The sequence below is a fragment of the Ranitomeya imitator genome, chromosome 4 (assembly GCF_032444005.1).
Source record: "Ranitomeya imitator isolate aRanImi1 chromosome 4, aRanImi1.pri, whole genome shotgun sequence".
Classification (NCBI taxonomy): Eukaryota; Metazoa; Chordata; class Amphibia; order Anura; family Dendrobatidae; genus Ranitomeya; species Ranitomeya imitator.
Window position 1 is genome coordinate 214,183,153 of NC_091285.1, and position 23,080 is coordinate 214,206,232.

Genomic DNA, 23,080 nt, shown 5'->3' on the forward strand with positions numbered 1-23,080 from the left:
TCTGCTCACCAAAAAGGCTTCATCACTGATTCACTCTCCCTGTGCTGAGTGACCCAGCACCAGCTAATATCTGCGGTCCCTTTAAAGGGAACCTGTCACCTGAATTTGGCGGGACTGGTTTTGGGTCATATGGACGGAGTTTTCAGGTGTTTGATTCACCCTTTCCTTACCCGCTGGCTGCATGCTGGCCGCAATATTGGATTGAAGTTCATTCTCTGTCCTCCGTAGTACACGCCTGCGCAAAGTAATCTTACCTTGCGCAGGCGTGTACTATGGAAGACAGAGAATGAACTTCAATCCAATATTTCGGCCAGCTTGCAGCCAGCAGGTAAGGAAAGGGTGAATCAAACACCCGAAAACCCCACCCATATGACCCAAAACCAGTCCCGCCAAATTCAGGTGACAGGTTCCCTTTAAGAAAGGATGTATAGCAAGTCAAGCATTGTAAACACTGCTCTAAGTTTCCTCTTCAACTCCTCCCAGTCCCCAGTCAGGTGGGAAGAGAAATCTAAGCAAACACCAGGAGAAAAAAACAGAACAGCTCAGCTCCCAGTGGTGAGCCAGCTGCCGTCCTTCATATCAAAGAGCCAACATTTCATCTAGATCCTTCACAAAGGACACATCACTACTTCATTTAAGTGCAGGGTGCAGGCACTGGGCAGCAGCCTGGGAATGTGGTAGACACTGGAGTGGACTGTGGGACGGGATCACTATATAGACTAGATCATCATTCAGCCTGCCTGTGTAATGGCTGTGGTTGCATGTCTTCCTGCTCAGCCTCAGGGGTCAGATAGGGTTCAGAGGTGTGCTTACGTAGCACGCTGTACACAACACGTCTCTCTGAACCCTGCGTGAACCCTGGCCTGCTCGCACATCCAATCCCAGCGTGCAGGGTGCCATAGCAACGGGGTCTCAGCTTGCTCGCTGTGTGAAGTGTCCAGACACAGCTGTGTGTGGCTGCAAGCAGATAGTCTTGAATAAACAGTTAACAATACATGCTGCACGGAGGAAGGGCGGCCCTGTCTGTTGATAATTAACGGCCCGGGGGGGCAAATGCCTCTTTGCCACCTGGCCCAGTCCGCGCCTGCTTCAATGGCAACCAGTCATCCTGTCCCTGCAGCTGAAAACACCTCATAGCATGATGCTGCCACCACCATGTTTCAATGTTGGGATTGCATTGGGCAGGTGATGACCAGTACCTGGTTTTCTACACACATACCGCTTAGAATTATCACCAAAAAGGTCTATCTTCGTCTCATCAGACCAGATAATCTTATTTCTCATAGTATGGGAGTCCTTCATGTGTTTTTTAGCAAACTCTATGCGGGCTTTCATATGTCTTGTACTGAGGAAATGCTCCCGTCAGGCCACTCTGCCATAAAGTCTGCAGTGATTGTTGACTTTGTGGAACTTTCTCCCATCTCCCTACTAGATCTTTGGATTCTTCTTTACCTCTCTCACCAAGGCTCTTCTCCCACGATTGCTCAGTTTGGCTGGACAGCCAGGTCTATGAAGACAACTGGTGGTCCCAAACTTCTTCCATTTAAGAATTATGGAGGTCACTGTGCTCTTAGGAACCTTGAGTACTGCAGAAATTATTTTGTAACCTTGGCCAGAGCTGTGCCTTGCCACAATTCTGTCTCTGAGCTCCTTGGCCAATTCCTTTGACCTCATGATTCTCATTTGGTCTGACATGCACTGTGAGCTGTGAGGTCTTATATAGACAGGTGTCTGCCTTTCCAAATCAAGTCCTATCAGTATAATTAAACACAGATGGACTCCAATGAAGGAGTAGAACCATCTCAATGAGGATCACAAGGAAATGAACAGCATGTGACTTAAATATGAGTGTCTGAGCAAAGGGTCTGGATACTTATGACCATGTGATATTTCAGTTTTTCTTTTTAAATAAATATGCAAACATTTCTACATTTCTGTTTCTTCAGTCAAGATGGGGAGCGCAGTGTACATTAATGAGAAAAAAATGAACTTTTTGTAATTTACCAAATGGCTGCAATGAAACAAAGAGTGGAAAATTTAAGGGGTCTGAATACTTTCTGTACCCCCTGTATATGTATGTATGCGCTGTGTATACATGTGTGCATGTGCTCAGTGTATACATGTATGTGTGTGTATACATGCGTGTGCTATGTGTGCAAATACAAATCTGTGTGTAACATACAGTGTTTGTGCTACATAATGCATGTGTATGTTGCATCCATTAATAAATCCCGGCTGCACAGTCAAGAGTTCATAGGTGTAAGCATATCACCAATAGGCAAACAAACGATCAAAATGCTGCTCATTCATTGGGTGATTGGATTATTTATGGCTGAACAAAAATCATTGTTCTCAGCAGCAAATTACCCAGGGTAAACTGCAGATATGCTGCTGATAGCATGATGTGTATGGGGACATGACATTGCTATTGGTCGATCCCTCGAAGGGATGACACCCCTTTTCTATACCTTAACTTTAGGTTTTTTATCTCCACCAAATAACGACAGACTCTGAACTTGGATTATAATTGGCCACAGTGGCCTTTATTATAAACATACAACAAGAATAAATAACGTAGGGAGGAGTCCTTGAAGCTCCAAACTGGTGGTCAACCATAACAGGGAGTGGACAGAAACAAACCATGTATTTACTCCCAGCCGTAACCATCCAGGCTCGGGAGCACCAAAATACCCCGAAGGGTTAACCATGTCCACTTTTAACCTGGGGATCCGGCCCACCGTTGCCAAGATCCGCCCCGAACCACCAGACCCGAAAACCAAGTTTACACCCACTGAAGGATCCGTACCCCGACGGGTTCCCCAGGCCAATTTATCACCAACTCCAAGGACCCCTCCCACCGCCACAACGAGGGTATTTGAATACCTTAAATACCCGAGACCCCACCACACTTCACCGCTATTGCCCTTTCAATACCGTTCTGTAGACCCAAAGCCCATAAGTCAGTGCCCACAGCGTTCAGGTGAACACCATCACCCAGGAGAAAATCCTCCCCACCCTGTTCCAGCTCCAGATGACAGACAAACAAACCTCCGTTCTTCACCACAAACTTGGCGACCGTCCGATTAACCTTAATCCTGGCCTTGTTGACCTTGTCCGCCGATCTGGCGTGCCTCCAACACCTCCTCGGAACAATGTCCGACCACACAACCAGCACATTCCCAAAGGACGCCCATAATCTGAGAAGGTCATGTTTTATATCCCGGATCAGTTCCCGACAAGGGCGAATCCCCAAATTGTTTCCTCCAACGTGCAAAACCAGAATGTCCGGGAATTTGTCTAAACGAGCATTGTTATGCACTTCCTTCAAAACCCTGTTCCAGCCCAATCCCCGAAAACCCAACCATCTGACCACGGCCACCTCTTTGGAGAACCCGAGCTGCCGACCGTCCCGCCGAACATCCGCCCGTCTCGCGCCCCAGTACACGTACGAGTGACCGACGATCCAGATCAACAGGGGATTGGAACCTGAAAATACATAACAACCTAAAATCCACAACTGTACTACAAATACAAACATCGTGACAAAAACCCCCATCCTCCCTTCCATCCCCACTTAAGGTCTCACGTAGCTCCTGTAACGCTTCGACTCCCATCTCCCAATCCATTGCACCCTTTCCGGTGCTAAACCTCCCAACGCCGCCTCAGTCGCAGCCCCAATTCGGAAGGAGTGAGAGGCAAAACGAGAAGCATCCAAACCCAACTCCCCCAGGGCTCGTCTAAGCACTGCCACAAGCTGAAACTTGGACAAAAAGGACCCATTTTCGTGACACAACAAAGGACCCTCTTTAGGGGGCTGAAAACAACTAAAAGCCTCCCAACAACTAACGGGACACATAAGCGAACCCACAACAGCGCCCAAAACCACACGTTTTCCTCTACCCTCCTGATCAGTCTTCGATCTACGCAACCAAAATTGTAACCCCCTTTCGGTAAGCACCACATCCCTGGCCCAAAGCCCCCCCTGCGCATACGTGTTAGGTGACACGATCTCACTCACCCGCAGCGCGCCAAAAAATGCCAAGGAAAATGCCAAACGAAAAAGAGCCACCTCAAAGTCAGATGTGCAAATCTCACTGAGCTTCACACCTACTCGTTCCAACAAGCTAAAGGAAATCGGGCGCCTTAGATCGCCCTTTCCCACCTTCCTTCTGAAGCCCTTCACCGCCTGTCTTACTACAAACAACTTCGTTAAATCCCGTAAACCAATAAGCTGAAAACCAAAAGCCAAAGCCGACCGAATCCTCTCTACCTTTGACGCCGACCATCCGTCATCAGCACCCCGTCTCAACCACAATAACAGGGCCCCAACATAATCATCACCCATGTTACCCACCCCACAAGACACCAACCAGGCCTCCCAATCACACCACACCGACCGGTATGCTGCCCAAGTGCTGGGTGCCAAAGACGCCTGAATCAAAGGTCCTGCAGCCCGGATACCACGCTCCAGAGTTCCTGCGGGCAGTCCCGACCCGTCTCCTCCGCCTCCGGAGCCAAAGCACGGAAACGCTCCCACTGAAACCAAGACAAAGAGTCAGCGATGGAATTCTCATCACCGGGCACATGAGTTGCCGAAACATACGCATTGATAGACATGCAGAACAACACTAACTGACGCAAAACCCAAATAACTGGGGGGGACGATGCCGTCAAACTGTTGATAACACAAACGACTGCCATGTTATCACAATTAAACCGTACCCTGCGATTGCGCAAATCCTCCTTCCACAAATAAACCGCCACCAAAATAGGAAAAATCTCCAATAAAGTCACGTTTTTTACCAGCCCGGAACCGAACCAGTCGTCCGGCCACCTTGAGGCACACCACCGATCCCCAAAAAAGGCGCCAAAACCAATCCCACCCGACGCGTCCGTGAACAAATCCAAGTCATAATTGCCCACCACTTCCTCCATCAGAAGGGATCGGCCATTGTACCGTGCCAAAAAGCTATCCCAAACCTCCAGATCGGCTTTGTGCTCACTAGATAAGCGCACAAAATGATGGGGGGCCTTCACTGCCGCTGTAGCACCTGCAAGCCTCCGAGAAAACACTCTCCCCATTGGGATAATTCTGCACGCAAAGTTCAACTTGCCAAGAAGAGACTGAACTTCCCGCAGAGGCAAATTCTTCAAGCGACGCGCTCGAGCCACCTCGCTTCTCAAACCGAGCACCTTATCCTCGGGTAACCGAAACTCCCATGCGACCGTATCAATGACGATGCCCAGAAATGAAATACACGTACTGGGCCCTTCGGTTTTTCCTGGCGCCAGCGGAACACCGAACCGCCTGGCCACCCAAATCATTGTTTGTAAAGCCATTTCACAACAACCAGATTGAGCAGGCCCGATGCACAAAAAGTCATCCAAATAATGGATGATGTAATCCAAACCAGACACATCCCGAACGACCCACTCCAGAAACGAACTGAAAGCCTCAAAATATGCGCAAGACAAAGAACAGCCCATCGGCAAACATCTGTCAACATAAAACCCTTGGTGCCAATAACTGTTGTGAATTCTGTGGCAGAGCTCCCTCCTGTGGTCACAAGTGGTACTTCGGCTGGTTCTCTCTGTGAGCTTCCGTTGGTGGAGGAAAGTGGTACTGCGGCTTCTGAGTTTCCTTCCTCAGGTGATGTGGTGAAGTCGTTAGGTGCTGCTCTATTTAACTCCACCTAGTGCTTTGATCCTGGCCTCCAGTCAATGTTCTAGTATTGGACCTGTTTCTTCCTGGATCATTCCTGTGGCCTGCTGCTCTGCATAGCTAAGTTCCTCTTTGCTATTTGTTTGCTGTTTTTTTCTGTCCAGCTTGTCAATTTGTTTTTTACTGCTTGCTGGGAGCTCTGGGACGCAGAGGGTGTACCTCCGTGCCGTTAGTTCGGTACGGAGGGTCTTTTTGCCCCCTTTGCGTGGTTTTTGTAGGGTTTTGTGTTGACCGCAAAGTTACCTTTCCTATCCTCGTTCTGTTCAGAAAGTTGGGCCTCACTTTGCTAAATCTATTTCATCTCTACGTTTGTCTTTTCATCTTAACTCACAGTCATTATATGTGGGGGCTGCCTTTTCCTTTGGGGTATTTCTCTGAGGCAAGGTAGGCTTATTTTCTATCTTCAGGCTAGCTAGTTTCTCAGGCCGTGCCGAGTTGCATAGGGAGCGTTAGGCGCAATCCACGGCTGCCTTTAGTGTGGTTGGAGAGGATTAGGGATTGCGGTCAACAGAGTTCCCACGTCTCAGAGCTCGTTCTTGTTTTTTGGGTTATTGCCAGGTCACTGTATGTGCGCTGACCTCTATGTCCATTGTGGTACTGAATTACCTTTCATAACAGTACTGGAGGCCAAAAGTACTAATGATTCCCAATAGAGGGAAAAAAAGAAGTTCTGAGATCATTTTTTTTTCTTTGCACTGTGTTTTGCCTTTTTTTTCCCCTAGACATTTGGGTGGTTCAGGACACAGGTGTAGCAATGGACATTAAAGGTCTGTCTTCATGTGTGGATCAGCAAGAGTACAAAGTATTCAAGACTTTGTGGTTCAGAATTCTATGTTAGAACCGAGAATTCCTATTCCTGATTTGTTTTTTGGAGATAGAACTAAATTTCTGAGTTTCAAAAATAATTGTAAACTATTTCTGGCGTTGAAACCTCGCTCCTCTGGTGACCCAGTTCAACAAGTTAGGATCGTTATTTCTTTTTTGCGTGGCGACCCTCAGGACTGGGCATTTTCTCTTGCGTCAGGAGATCCTAAGTAATATCGATGCATTTTTCCTGGCGCTCGGATTGCTGTACGATGAGCCTAATTCTGTGGATCAGGCAGAGAAGAATTTGCTGGCTCTGTGTCAGGGTCAGGATGAAATAGAGATATATTGTCAGAAATTTAGAAAGTGGTCCGTACTCACTCAGTGGAATGAAGGTGCGCTCGCAGCTATTTTCAGAAAAGGTCTCTCTGAAGCCCTTAAGGATGTCATGGTGGGATTTCCTATGCCTGCTGGTCTGAATGAGTCTATGTCTTTGGCCATTCAGATCGGTCGACGCTTGCGCGAGCGTAAATCTGTGCACCATTTGGCGGTATTACCTGAGCTTAAACCTGAGCCTATGCAGTGCGATAGGACTTTGACCAGAGTTGAACGGCAAGAACACAGACATCAGAATGGGCTGTGTTTCTACTGTGGTGATTCCACTCATGCTATCTCTGATTGTCCTAAGCGCACTAAGCGGTTCGCTAGGTCTGCCACCATTGGTACGGTACAGTCAAAATTTCTTCTGTCTGTTACCTTGATCTGCTCTTTGTCATCGTATTCTGTCATGGCATTTGTGGACTCAGGCGCTGCTCTGAATTTGATGGACTTGGAGTATGCTAGGCGTTGTGGGTTTTTCCTGGAGCCCTTGCAGTGTCCTATTCCATTGAGAGGAATTGATGCTACGCCTTTGGCCAAGAATAAGCCTCAGTACTGGACCCAGCTGACCATGTGCATGGCTCCTGCACATCAGGAGGTTATTCGCTTTCTGGTGTTGCATAATCTGCATGATGTGGTCGTGTTGGGGTTGCCATGGCTACAAGTCCATAATCCAGTATTAGATTGGAAATCCATGTCTGTGTCCAGCTGAGGTTGTCAGGGGGTACATGGTGATGTCCCATTTCTGACTTTTTCGTCATCCACCCCTTCTGAGGTTCCTGAGTTCTTGTCTGATTACCGGGATTTATTTGATGAGCCCAAGTCCGATACCCTACCTCCGCATAGGGATTGTGATTGTGCTATCGATTTGATTCCTGGTAGTAAATTCCCAAAAGGTCGACTGTTTAATTTATCTGTGCCTGAGCACGCCGCTATGCGGAGTTATGTGAAGGAGTCTTTGGAGAAGGGGCATATTCGCCCGTCATCGTCGCCATTAGGAGCAGGGTTCTTTTTTGTAGCCAAGAAGGATGGTTCACTGAGACCTTGTATTGATTACCGCCTTCTAAATAAGATCACGGTTAAATTTCAGTACCCCTTGCCATTGTTATCTGATTTGTTTGCTCGGATTAAGGGGGCTAGTTGGTTCACCAAGATAGATCTTCGTGGTGCGTATAATCTTGTGCGTATTAAGCGAGGAGATGAGTGGAAAACTGCATTTAATACGCCCGAGGGCCATTTTGAGTATCTAGTAATGCCATTTGGACTTGCCAATGATCCATCAGTGTTTCAGTCCTTTATGCATGACATCTTCCGAGAGTACCTGGATAAATTCCTGATTGTGTACTTAGATGACATTTTGATCTTCTCGGATGATTGGGAGTCTCATGTGAAGCAGGTCAGAACGGTGTTTCAGGTCCTGCGTGCTAATTCTTTGTTTGTGAAGGGATCAAAGTGTCTCTTTGGTGTTCAGAAGGTTTCATTTTTGAAGTTCATCTTTTCCCCTTCTACTATCGAGATGGACCCTGTTAAGGTCCAAGCCATCCATAATTGGACTCAGCCGACATCTCTGAAAAGTCTGCAAAAGTTCCTGGGCTTTGCTAATTTTTATCGTCGCTTCATCTGCAATTTTTCTAGTATTGCTAAACCATTGACCGATTTGACCAAGAAAGGTGCTGATTTGGTCAATTGGTCTTCTGCTGCGGTGGAAGCTTTTCAAGAGTTGAAGCGTCGTTTTTCTTCTGCCCCTGTGTTGTGTCAACCAGATGTTTCGCTTCCGTTCCAGGTCGAGGTTGATGCTTCTGAGATTGGAGCAGGGGCTGTTTTGTCGCAGAGGAGTTCTGATTGCTCGGTGATGAAACCATGCGCCTTCTTTTCCAGGAAGTTTTCGCCTGCTGAGCGAAATTATGATGTGGGCAATCGAGAGTTGCTGGCCATGAAGTGGGCATTCGAGGAGTGGCGTCATTGGCTTGAAGGAGCTAAGCATCGCGTGGTGGTCTTGACTGATCATAAGAACTTGACTTATCTCGAGTCCGCCAAGCGGTTGAATCCTAGACAAGCTCGTTGGTCGTTGTTTTTTGCCCGTTTTGACTTTGTGATTTCGTACCTTCCGGGCTCTAAAAATGTGAAGGCGGATGCTCTGTCTAGGAGTTTTGTGCCCGACTCTCCGGGTGTATCTGAGCCGGCGGGTATCCTCAAAGAGGGAGTAATTGTGTCTGCCATCTCCCCTGATTTGCGGCGGGTGCTGCAAAAATTTCAGGCTAATAAACCTGATCGTTGTCCAGCGGAGAAACTGTTTGTCCCTGATAGGTGGATGAATAAAGTTGTCTCTGAGGTTCATTGTTCGGTGTTGGCTGGTCATCCTGGAATCTTTGGTACCAGAGAGTTAGTGGCTAGATCCTTTTGGTGGCCATCTCTGTCGCGGGATGTGCGTACTTTTGTGCAGTCCTGTGGGATTTGTGCTCGGGCTAAGCCCTGCTGTTCTCGTGCCAGTGGGTTGCTTTTGCCCTTGCCGGTTCCGAAGAGGCCTTGGACACATATCTCTATGGATTTTATTTCAGATCTTCCCGTCTCTCAAAAGATGTCAGTCATTTGGGTGGTCTGTGATCGCTTCTCTAAGATGGTCCATTTGGTACCCTTGTCTAAATTGCCTTCCTCCTCTGATTTGGTGCCATTGTTTTTCCAGCATGTGGTTAGTTTACATGGCATTCCAGAGAATATCGTTTCTGACAGAGGTTCCCAGTTTGTTTCGAGGTTTTGGCGAGCCTTTTGTGGTAGGATGGGCATTGACTTGTCTTTTTCCTCGGCTTTCCATCCTCAGACTAATGGCCAGACCGAACGAACCAATCAGACCTTGGAAACATATCTGAGATGCTTTGTTTCTGCTGATCAGGATGACTGGGTGTCCTTTTTGCCTTTGGCTGAGTTCGCCCTTAATAATCGGGCCAGCTCGGCTACCTTGGTTTCACCGTTTTTCTGCAACTCTGGGTTCCATCCTCGTTTCTCTTCAGGGCAGGTTGAGTCTTCGGACTGTCCTGGTGTGGATACTGTGGTGGACAGGTTGCAGCAGATTTGGACTCATGTAGTGGACAATTTGACTTTGTCCCAGGAGAAGGCTCAACGTTTCGCTAATTGCAGACGCTGTGTGGGTCCCCGACTTCGGGTTGGGGACTTGGTTTGGTTATCTTCTCGTCATATTCCTATGAAGGTTTCCTCTCCTAAGTTTAAACCTCGTTTTATTGGTCCGTATAGGATTTCTGAGGTTCTTAATCCTGTGTCTTTTTGTCTGACCCTTCCAGATTCTTTTTCCATACATAACGTATTCCATAGGTCATTGTTGCGGAGATACGTGGCACCTATGGTTCCATCTGTTGATCCTCCTGCCCCGGTTTTGGTGGAGGGGGAGTTGGAGTATATTGTGGAGAAGATTTTGGATTCTCGTGTTTCAAGGCGGAAACTCCAGTATCTGGTTAAGTGGAAGGGTTATGCTCAGGAAGATAATTCCTGGGTCTTTGCCTCTGATGTCCATGCTCCCGATCTTGTTCGTGCTTTTCATATGGCTCATCCTGGTCGTCCTGGGAGCTCTGGTGAGGGTTCGGTGACCCCTCCTCAAGGGGGGGGGTACTGTAGTGAATTCTGTGGCAGAGCTCCCTCCTGTGGTCACAAGTGGTACTTCGGCTGGTTCTCTCTGTGAGCTTCCGTTGGTGGAGGAAAGTGGTACTGCGGCTTCTGAGTTTCCTTCCTCAGGTGATGTGGTGAAGTCGTTAGGTGCTGCTCTATTTAACTCCACCTAGTGCTTTGATCCTGGCCTCCAGTCAATGTTCTAGTATTGGACCTGTTTCTTCCTGGATCGTTCCTGTGGCCTGCTGCTCTGCATAGCTAAGTTCCTCTTTGCTATTTGTTTGCTGTTTTTTTCTGTCCAGCTTGTCAATTTGTTTTTTACTGCTTGCTGGAAGCTCTGGGACGCAGAGGGTGTACCTCCGTGCCGTTAGTTCGGTACGGAGGGTCTTTTTGCCCCCTTTGCATGGTTTTTGTAGGGTTTTGTGTTGACCGCAAAGTTACCTTTCCTATCCTCGTTCTGTTCAGAAAGTTGGGCCTCACTTTGCTAAATCTATTTCATCTCTACGTTTGTCTTTTCATCTTAACTCACAGTCATTATATGTGGGGGCTGCCTTTTCCTTTGGGGTATTTCTCTGAGGCAAGGTAGGCTTATTTTCTATCTTCAGGCTAGCTAGTTTCTCAGGCCGTGCCGAGTTGCATAGGGAGCGTTAGGCGCAATCCACGGCTGCCTTTAGTGTGGTTGGAGAGGATTAGAGATTGCGGTCAACAGAGTTCCCACGTCTCAGAGCTCGTTCTTGTTTTTTGGGTTATTGCCAGGTCACTGTATGTGCGCTGACCTCTATGTCCATTGTGGTACTGAATTACCTTTCATAACTAATAACAACCCAACAGTCTAACGCTGTCCGGATGGACAGGCAGTAACCGGAACGCCGACTCAATATCTGTCTTGGCCAATAATGCTCCCCTGCCGCATCTACGCACCAAACGTGTAGCCTCATCAAAAGACGTATAAACCACGGAGCAAAGCTCCGGATCTATACCGTCATTCACAGACCGCCCCTTAGGGTAAGACAAATGATGAATTAGCCTAAACTTGTTAGGCTCCTTCTTCGGAATAACACCCAATGGGGAAATAACCAAATCCTCAATGGGTGGACCGGGGAAAGGGCCAGACATCCTACCCAACGCCACTTCCTTGCTCAACTTTTCCGACACTACCACCGCGTGTAACACTGCCGACTTCAGATTCCTTACAACTTGCGGAATACTAAAAGTAGGGGCAGGTATCCGAAAACCATCCCGAAAGCCCAAAAACAACAACTCCGCTTTCGGCCTATCTGGAAACCTATCTAGAAAGGCGGCCATCTCGTCCAACCTCACCGGCGTCGCCCCCTTTTGAATTACCGTCAGGCTTAGCCTTCTTCTTGAAGCACTTTGCAGCCCCATGGGAGGATCCACTGCAATGCGAGCACGCGTGCTTGAATTTACAGGTGGCCCCAAATTTGCACTGGCCGTCGTTAAACTGCCAGCACAAGCCGTGCTTCTGGCTCGCTTGGCCAGACTGACTACCCGCTCCTGAACTGCCTTGCGCTGCGGTCTGGCCGGCATTTCCGGCCCCCTCTTGAAAGGAGTGACCAAACTTTGTGGGCGCCATCACTCGCAACCACAAACCAATGTCCTTCTGATCCCACCGGATCGCCGGACGAACCGCCTTCCGCTGCCTAAACTGCTCATCGTACCGGAGCCATGCCTGGCCCCCGTACGCTCTGTGCGCCTCCCCTATCGAATCCATATAACAGAAAAGCGCCGAACAATTTTCAGGCGCCTTCTCACCAACTACGCTCGCTAAAATTGCAAACGCTTGCAACCAGTTCACAAACGTCTGCGGAATAAGGCGCCACCTCCTTTTTTCCTCGTCCTCTTTCTTACTGTCCTCTTTTTTGCTCTTATCTAAATTGAACTTTTCTAAAGGAAGAAGCAAAAAAATTTCCACGTATTCATCTTTCCATATCTTCTCCCATACTTCCTTCTTCAAATGGGCCCCAAGCGGCCCCTCAAAACAGACGTAAACCTCCCCCCGCGCTTTGTCGTCTAAACGGATCCCACCTTCCTTCTCAGTTTGTACCGACATCGACACCGGGACACTCGAACTGCTGGGTGCCAATACGCCCTCCCCAGATGCCCCGATGCCCAAATCCGTAGAACCAACCCACGCGGCCAACTGGGACGGCACCGACCTAACACCACCCAACCTCGCGAGCAACTCACGAACGCTAGACAATAACTCACCAACCTCTTCGTTCCCTGAAACCGACCGAATCCCCGCCTGCTCCCCCATAGCCGCTACCCCACTTGTCTGACTAGCCCCCACCACCGGGGAAAACAATCGTGTTGGTGACAAAACAGACACAGAGTCTTGCTCACCAAGCTGCAGAGGAACTGAAGTCCCCCCAGCCGCAGGCGTCGTCCTTGTCCTGTTGTCCTCGGCTCCTGGTCCACTCTGCCCGCGAGGCTGCATCTCACCGTGGGATGATGAACGAGAGGATGCGGCCCCGTCTCGGCCCGATGCTGAAGATCCCGAAGCGGCCCGATAGGAAGGACTGCCCGACACTGGCTCACCATCCGATCCAGGCCCTGGGGACGCCCGGCCACTACTCCATCTGGATCCCACTTGTGATCCGGCTGACGCACCTTGCGTCCCGGACGGGCCCGGCCGCACAGGGGACGAAGCGGCGCCGCCGGCCGCTGCAGTACCGGCTCTCCCTCGCTGTCTCACTGCAGCAGCAGGAGCAGAACGCCCAGCAGCGGCTACACTACGGCGCCCCCACGTGACGTCACTGACCATCGGCGCTCCAGCGCGCGAAGGCCCCGCCCCCTGAGCTGAGGAAGCAGGCCTCACCACCGCCGCAGGCCCCATCGCCGCCTGTGTATTCCTCCCGGACCGGGCCCTGCTGGGACGCTTACCGGCGGGCACCCGGTCCGTAGGGTCCCTGGAGGGGCTCCTTTGCCGTCGCTGAGGCCGAATCGGATCCAGGGACAGCCGTTGAGGAGGCCGCACGTGCCGGGAGCGCCGCTCACCGCTGGTCGCCGTCTGGGCTCCTTCGCTGCCGCTACCGCTACCACCGCCACTGCCGCTGCCGCTGCCCAGTATACTGGCGACCTGGGCCTCTAACCAGCCTGGAGGCTGGCTCTCAGCTGCCGCCCGCAGCTGCTGCAGGACACCATCTATCCCGGACATGGCGATCTTCTTGATGCTCCAGAGCGGGAACTGGTAAGCCCCACCCTATCCTTATAACCCCTGCCTCATGCATATCTCCCCCTCCCATAATTAACCCCTTCCTCTCCTAATTCTCCCTCCCAAACCCCTGTCATGACGGCCTGCACGTACGCCGTCTGCGGGGGGATGGGACGGCTCGCTCCGGCCTGCTCTGATTGATCTATGGTGCCCTGCAAAGTGAGGTGTCACAAATGTCTGGGAACTCTGATGGTGTGAGAAGCCAGCTCTTCAGCCATTTTTACACACATGTAATTAATGTAAGGACTATTGTGAATTCTGGTGGTCAGCAGCCACCGTAGGAGAACTACGGAGCACAGCAGAAGCAACCCTGTGCCCCTGGGATCTGGTTGTGCTGGAGATAAAGAAGACCAGCCAATGCCTTTGCTGTGGTCGCTGTCAGGACTCCAGTGAAATCTGTGCAGCCACATGGGACATGGTTAAAAAAGTGCCCAACTGCCAGACGACTTCAGTTAGGGATTAGACGAGGGATGTCTTAATATGATCCTTGATTGTGGGATGAGAATTGGGATACTTTCCTGTAAGTCTGAGATGGCATGGGTGCCAAGTAGTTATGAGCAAGTATACTCGTTGCTCGGGTTTTCGCGGGCATGCTCAGGTGGTCTCCGAGTATTTGTGAGTACTCGGAAATTTAGTTTTTGTTGACACAGCTGATTTGCGAATGCTACATGAATACATGTGGGGATTCCCTAGCAACCAGGCAACCCCCACATGTATTCAGGCTGGCTAGCAGCCTTAAATCATACAACTGCATCGCCAAAAATTAATCTCTGAGCACTCACAAATACTCAGAGACCACCCGAGCATGCTCGGGAAAACCCGAGCAACGAGTATACTCACTCATAACTAGTGCCAAGGTCCAATCTGAGGTGAGAAGTTTTAGTGCACGTATAGTTCTATACACTGGGAGTGAGAAGAGCTGCTGCATATTGCTGGAGAGAGCTTGGGTCATCACACCATGAAAGGTTGTTGGCTTAAGTTACCGTCACACTAAGCGACGCTGCAGCGATACCGACAACGATGTCGATCGCTGCAGTGTCGCTGTTTGGTCGCTGGAGAGCTGTCACACAGACAGCTCTCCAGCGACCAACGATCCCGAGGTCCCCGGTAACCAGGGTAAACATCGGGTTACTAAGCGCAGGGCCGCGCTTAGTAACCCGATGTTTACCCTGGTTACCAGCGTAAACGTTAAAAAAACAAACACTACATACTTACCGTCAGCTGTCTGTCCTCCGGCGCTCTACTTTCCTCTGCACTGACTGTGAGCGCCGGTCAGCCGGAAAGCAGAGCGGTGACGTCACCGCTGTCCTTTCCGGCTGGCTGGCGCTGACACAGGATGCAGGAGGAGTGCAGAGAAGCACAGCGCCGGGGACAGACAGCTGAAGGTAAGTATGTAGTGTTTGTTTTTTTTAACGTTTACGCTGGTAACCAGGGTAAACATCGGGTTACTAAGCGCGGCCCTGCGCTTAGTAACCCGATGTTTACCCTGGTTACCAGTGAAGACATCGCTGGATCGGTGTCACACACGCCGATCCAGCGATGTCAGCGGGAAGTCCAGCGACAAAATAAAGTTCTGGACTTTCCTCAGCGACCAACAATCTCCCAGCAGGGGCCTGATCGTTGGTCGCTGTCACACATAACGATTTCCTTAACGATATCGTTGCTACGTCACAAAAAGCAACGATATCGTTAACGATATCGTTATGTGTGACGGTACCTTAAGTGTACTGAGTAACTGTGGAGAGCTGTAATCACCATCATCAACTGCTCCAGTAAAAGCAATTTTTTTCCTGTTGCACCTGAGCTCTGGACATTGCTTATTGAGACCAGCTGATCCTGCATCTCTTTCACAACTTTCCCCTCTCTATTCTGCTGAAGACGTCCTGCTAGCTAGCGAGACCATCATGACTGTTGGCCGCCAATACACCCTGGCTCGGTGGAGGCTGACACAGACAGGTCAATTAGTGATCATTCTGTGCCCATCATTCTTTCTCAGACTGTGTAAAGAGGCCAGGAAACAAGCATAGAACAACTTCAATATTGTTGCTGGAACTGCCTGAACTCAGCACATATAAATGCAACCAAAATATTTGCATGTGATATGTGAGTGTGGCGCCCCAGGGGTCCAGTCGCCACAGAGTACTGCATCTCACCCAGAGGTGTGGTATTCCACTCTCAGGTAAGGAGAGGCGCTGCACAGAACCCTAACACCAGCATCCAACACTAGACACTTGAGTCAGGGCATCTGGGTGTACCCTTAGGGAGGATGGCCTCATCTCAGTCTGGAGAGGGATAATAGGTAGGGGGTGTGGATGGAGAAAGCAGAGATGTCATGGGAACAGTAGGGGGAGTCAGGAAAGATCTAGAAAGTTAGACAGTAAGTGAGAGGAGGTGAAAAGAAGTAGACTTGCTGAGAAGGAGCTCCCTGCCAGAGGGAGCTAGAGAGAGAAAAAGCTGAAGGAAAGTGAAACTACAGAAGGAAGAGAAGGAAGGGGTCCTAGAGGCATGGGTAGTGAGAAAACCACCCATGGGGCTCACATTCATGCTGACCATCGTGTGGTGGAGAGACCAGGTCACAGTCAGGGGACCGGCCCCATTCTAGTGGAGAAACAAAGGGCTCAGCTAGATAACCGAAGGCTGTGGCTTCCGCAAGAAGCACAGCCACATCTGCAAACATTTGTTGAAAATGCAGCCGGATAGGATCCAGGGGGGCTAGAGCTCACCGCCCAACAAGATCCGTGGCTACTGGCTTGGGACACTGTGTGGCAGGCGCAGGGCAGGAGAGGCAAAGCCAACGCAGAGAGAGGGCCAGGCAAGGGCATAAGAAAGAGGCTTCTGGAAAGTGCACCCAATTTGCTTGAGAGCTGGTTGGACTACAAACCCAGAGGACACAGCACCGCGGCTGGGGCAACTAAGAACTGTGAGTAAAGCATTGGAAACTGTCCCCTGCTGTGTCCTCACATTTATTTACTGCGCCATCCCCCCTGCACCACATCCACTATCAACATCTTCATCTATTACAACCTAAGTGCCCTGGGACTAAAGCTCTCCCTGTGGAGAGCTGTACCAACTCTGCTGCATCACCTTCAGCCCCAGCGGTTTCTTTAAGCAGTGTCGGCTAACATCACCTTTATTGCTGTGTACCACAGTTTTTAAAAACTTTATTTCCTCTTTTTCATCATCACATCCCCTTTTATTGGACGCCCAGGCCACGGACCGGGTCACTGCTGCTGTGACACATCCCCTTTAAGAACCTGCCCGGTACCGAGTATCCCCATGGCCCTGGCGGCTGTTTCATGAGCATTTAGGACCCTACTTTACACTTTTGCACAGGGCCCCACTTTGTCTAAAACTGGCCTTCTATAGCAGTAATCCAGTTCAAATTTCATGCATTTAATGTTTGCACACATCTCAGCTCTTACAGAGTGCTGCTGTACTCTATCTTGTATACCCTGGAGTCCTAGGCTGGCCAGTGTGTTTGTGGTGAAAGCAGACTTCATGCTTTGCAGCTTGCGTAAAGCCAGTTCTCGCCCTCTTTCCCATGATGCGGATTCATATCTGAGAAAAAGCAGTATGGACAAGTGCCACCTTCATGCTGTTGGTCCGAAATGCCAATGCCAATCTTCAGGAATATGCCACCTCCATCAGAGCAAGAGATGGAGGGCTGGAAGCGGTGCACTCCTGAGGATACAACTAGAGGAAACCCCATAAGGACAGTTAAAATGGGAAGGTTATGGGTTGTTCCTGTATACATAGTCATGGAATAAAGCAAAATGTTAAGAGGATGACTTATAAAAAATTCAAGCATCATACCTTTTCAAAGTCATTTTATACCACCTTCTCAAATAAAATATTCAGTAGTTATGGGCTAAACCTTTTATTCTGTTTGCACAGCTCAGCCATATTAAGCGGATATTTTGTGAAATGTATATAGACAAGACCGGTATTTGCAGCTTTTAGACTTAATTAGTACCATAATAGTTGTATGGAGTCATACACAGACTATTACATGAACAATAAAAAGTTGTCTAAGTAGAAGAGCTGGCTTTCCCCATGTTTGCATGCCTTTCTTCTCAAATGCAAAAAAAGACAAACTCATAGTGAATTTAGATTGTGATCCCGATTGGGGACTGTGAGGGATGACAATGATTGTATAACGCTGCAGAATATGTTGGTGCTATATTAGCAAGCAAATTAAAATTAAATAAGTAGACCAGCAAATGTGATATTTTAAGCTCTTTTACTGCTCTAGCCAGTGGTTGCATATTTCACACTTCCAAACTTGCTCACTTAAAGGGCTTGTTATTATCTACCCACAGGTTAGGTGATTACCTATTGACTGGTGTGGGGTTTCTACCTCTCAGACTCAATCACCAGAATGAGGATCTTTTATCCCTGTTGGAATGGAGTGGACATGTGCTGGTGACCGGCTCTCCACTTATTCCCTACGGAGCTGTCAGATGCTGTGCTTGGCTTTTTCTGGCAACCCCATAGACAATGAATGCGTTAACGATCAGGCGTCCAACTTGCCATTTTGGTTACCCATCGTTCAGCAGGTTATCTCCTATCCTGTAGATACAGGTACTACTCACAAAATTAGAATATCATCAAAAAGTTAATTTATTTCAGTTCTTCAATACAGAAAGTGAAAATCATATATTATATAGGGTCATTACAAACAGAGTGATCTATTCCAAGCGTTTATTTCTGTTAATGTTGATGATTATGGCTTACAGCCAATGAAACCCCACAAGTCATTATCTTGGTAAATTAAAAATTGATTTAAAATTAACAAAAAACACCTGCAAAGGCTTCCTAAGTGTTTAAAAAAGGTCCCTTAGTCTGTTTCAGTGTGCTCCACAATCATAGGGAAGACTCCTGACCTGTCGGAAGTCCAGAAGGCAGTCATTAACACACTCCACAAGGAAAGTAAATTTAGCATTTCATTTGGAAATCAAGGTCCCAGAGTCTGGAGGAAGAGTGGAGAGGCCACAATCCAAGCTGCTTGAGGTCTAATGTGAAGTCTCCACAATCAGTGATGGTTTGGGGAGCCATGTCATCTGCTGGTGTTGGTCCACTTTGTTTTATCAAGACCAAAGTCAGCGCAGCCGTCTACCAGGAAATTTTAGAACATGTCATGCTTTCCGCCCAGTTGGACTTGTCACCTGTCCACACTGCCAAAGTACCAATATCTGGTTTCAAAACGACAGTATCACTGTGCTTGATTGGACAGCAAACTCGCCTGACCTTAACCCAATACAGAATCTATTAGATATTGTCAAGAGGAAGATGAGACCCATCCAAATATTGAGTGTGTTTACTCATTATACATTTCAGTAGACCAACATTTCGGATTTTGAAATAATTTTTCAAGCTGGTGTTATTAAGTATTCTAATTTACTGAGATAATGACTTTTGGGTTTGCATTGGCTGTAAGCCATAGTCATCAACATTAACAGAAATAAACACTTCAAATAGATCACTCTGTTTGTAATGACTATATAATATGAGTTTCACTTTTTGATGATATTCTAATTTTGTGAGAAGCAGCTGTAGTTGATAATTTGCTTTCACTGGATAACCCCTTTAAGTTTAGCATTCATTTCTTACTTTCCTTCTTGGCCCTGCCTGAAAATATAATAACAGATCATGTTAAACACCTTTTAGCACATGCTTTAGAAAATAACATAGTCAGCATAAGCAAAGGTCAATTTTGTAAAACTCATTTAACTATTTATAAAGAGTGTTGAAATCTTGATAGATGGCTGCTGCTACACTGACTGGGGGTCCGTTTACACAGACCAGCCAGCAGCATGACACAACCGCCAGTCACCAACCGGTGATCATTTATATGCCTGTTTATACAAGCAGACCAAAGTAGACGATCTGTAATAGATCGCTTGGCGCACACAGGCTGCCGTAGTTCTCAGCAGGGCGAGTCCTGTTTACACAAACTATGCGCTGCCAAAATAATTATTGTTTGGGTTGCACAAAAGATTGTTTCACCCAATGAACAAGCATATTGCTCATTCATTGGGTTATCAACAGCCTGTTTACACTGAAAGAATATTGCCAAATGAGCACTTTTGAGAACATTCGTTCTCACTTATTTTTCAGTGTAAATGCAACTTTATCTGAAATTTGAATACCGCTGTACGCATGTGAATATTGGATCAGTCCATAATTGATTTGAGACCCCTACGTACATTAAATAACAGTTGAATGAACCCGCTGATTACAGTAGGATCCGCTGATCATCTAATATGTACGGGGGGCCTCCAGACTCTCCCCTGACAGATGGTGGTTTGAACTCAATCTCCTGGTCATTTTGCTCTGCAGACAGATAAGCCGCTGTCTTACTTTTCTCTCCCTGTAAAAAACTCAAATTCTCAACCAAACTGAGAGTTCATATATAGGGGAGCTTAGAGAGAAGGCTGTTAGCTGAATGAGCAGTTCCCGACACTTGTCCAAGATGTGCAGACATTCTTCAACAAGAATCATTACTGCTTAAATGAGTTTTACAGGGAATAAAGAAAAGTCAGCTGAAAATAGTAAACTATTTCCTAATATCTTATTTACTTAGGCTGCTATCAGTGGAGAGGTATAAGCGAATGCCATAGAAAAAACTAACGAGCTACATTTTCATTCATTAGCAGCGTGCGGGGAAAAGCTTATGTGTAAAACTCCTCCAGAAAAATCCATTTTGTTTAGTTATTCCCAATTCACTTCATTGAAGATTTCATTGCTCTCATTTGCATTTTAAGTAAATTAAAAAGAACTATCAGAGCAGAAAGAATTGGGACAATTTATGTGTTGTGTTTTATTATGGAGCTTTATAAGTGTTTGACAAGACAGTAGGAGCCGCTAAACATTCACCACTCACATCAGATGAATGTCAACTGAACTGTTCATTTTAGGGAGACCACCAAACAATCAACACCACTTGGAGCTGTCTTAGCAGCTACTTAAAGGTCAACGACAATCTATATTATACCAATAGGAACCCTTTATGTACTAAAGATAACACAGATAAAATATAGCTTTTAATTAATATACCAATTAAAACCATGCCACAAATACAACCAGATAAACACATAAAACACACAACCGTGCACTCTGGGATAACCCTGCCAAACAATACCTCTTAGTACTGCCTACCTATCAGTGGAGGTTGGCACCCTAAACACAGATACGAGATTGGCGCCCCCACTCACCGTCGGCTGTCCCTATGTCTCCTAGTATGGATCCTAATATAGGTGTCACATACAGACCAGCACTGGTTGAGCCATCCTGGTTGAGCTGCACTACCTGAGCCACTTGTGTGGGTTATAGAGTCCGTCTCATGCTACCACGAGTGTGGATTGATAATTGCCAAGAATTTCCATCTGTTGTCTATTCCATTTGCACAACTGCATGTGAAATTGATTGTCAAACAGTGTTGCTTCCTAAGTGGACAGTTTGATTTCACAGAAGTTTGATTACTTGGAGTTATATTCTGTTGTTTACGTGCTCCCTTATTTTTTTTGAGCAGTGTAAATGCATGTACTGTACTGTAGACTCTAGAGGCTTGTTTGCGGATTCTCTGCTATTTTACCATTTTTCCAAACAGTCATGTGACAGCAAGTAGCAGACAAGTTACATAGATGTTTTTGGCTGTGCGACTTGCCTGAGAATTGCTGTTGCGTGACAACAATTTCACGCAAACCACTGGGTAAATCTGACAGGGAGAAGGACTTGGGGATCCTAGTTCATAATAAACTTACCTGGAGCAGCCAGTGCCAGGCAGCAGCTGCCAAGGCAAACAGGATCATGGGGTGCATTAAAAAAGGTCTGGATACACATGATGAGAGCATTATACTGCCTCTGTACAAATCCCTAGTTAGACCGCACATGGAGTACTGTGTCCAGTTTTGGGCCCCAGTGCTCAGGAAGGATATAATGGAACTAGAGAGAGTACAAAGGAGGGCTACAAAATTAATAAAGGGGATGGGAGAACTACAATACCCAGATAGATTAGCGAAATTAGGATTATTTAGTCTAGAAAAAAGACGACTGAGGGGCGATCTAATAACCATGTATGAGTATATAAGGGAACGATACAAATATCTCGCTGAGGATCTGTTTATACCAAGGAAGGTGACGGGCACAAGGGGGCATTCTTTGCGTCTGGAGGAGAGAAGGTTTTTCCACCAACATAGAAGAGGATTCTTTACTGTTAGGGCAGTGAGAATCTGGAATTGCTTGCATGAGGAGGTGGTGATGGCGAACTCAGTAGAGGGGTTCAAGAGAGGCCTGGATGTTTTCCTGGAGCAGAACAATATTGTATCATACAATTATTAGGTTCTGTAGAAGGACGTAGATCTGGGGATTTATTATGATGGAATATAGGCTGAACTGGATGGACAAATGTCTGTTTTCGGCCTTACTAACTATGTTACTATGTTACTATGTTAGATGCCGCCATGTCACCCTAACCTTATTCTGACTGAATTCAGCTATTTTTTTTCACTACACATGTTTTGTTAATTTGTCCAATGATGTAGTGCGCTCCTGAATGTAAGGCTCCATTCACTTTTGTTACCTCGGATGATCCAGATTATGGTAATTATTATTCCAGGTCCCTGGTAACTTTAGAGAATGTGTCATGAAGCCAAGTTTCCATTAGCAGCTTACGTGTGAGCATGTTTCCACTGGCAGTAGGACATCTACTTTGCATTGATCTCTGAATCTCTCAGTTCTTTCTATTTAAATAACCTTTTCATTATCTTTTGTTAATTGGCTTTGAACTGTTTTCTTGCTAGATGTTAACATAACAGAAATTTAAAGGGTACCTATCATGTCCCCAAATGCTATTAAACTGCAGATATAGAATTAATCTGCCAATTGATTGCATTAAAATGCTTTCTGGCTGCCTGAAAGTTAAGGTACCGTCACATTAAGCGACGCTGCAGCGATTTAGACAACGATCCCGATCGCTGCAGCGTCGCTGTGTGGTCGCTGGAGAGCTGTCACACAGACAGCTCTCCAGCGACCAACGATGCCGGTCCCCTGGTAACCAGGGTAAACATCGGGTTACTAAGCGCAGGGTCGCGATGTTTACCCTGGTTACCAGCGTAAACGTAAAAAAAACAAACAGTACATACTTACATTCCGGTGTCTGTCCTCTCCGGCGCTGTGCTTCTCTGCAGTAAGCGCCAGCCGGAAAGCACAGCGGTGACATCACCGCTGTGCTTTCCAGCCGCTGCGCTTACACAGTGCAGAGAAGCACAGCGCCGGAGGACAGACACCGGAATGTAAGTATGTAGTGTTTTTTTTTTTTTTTA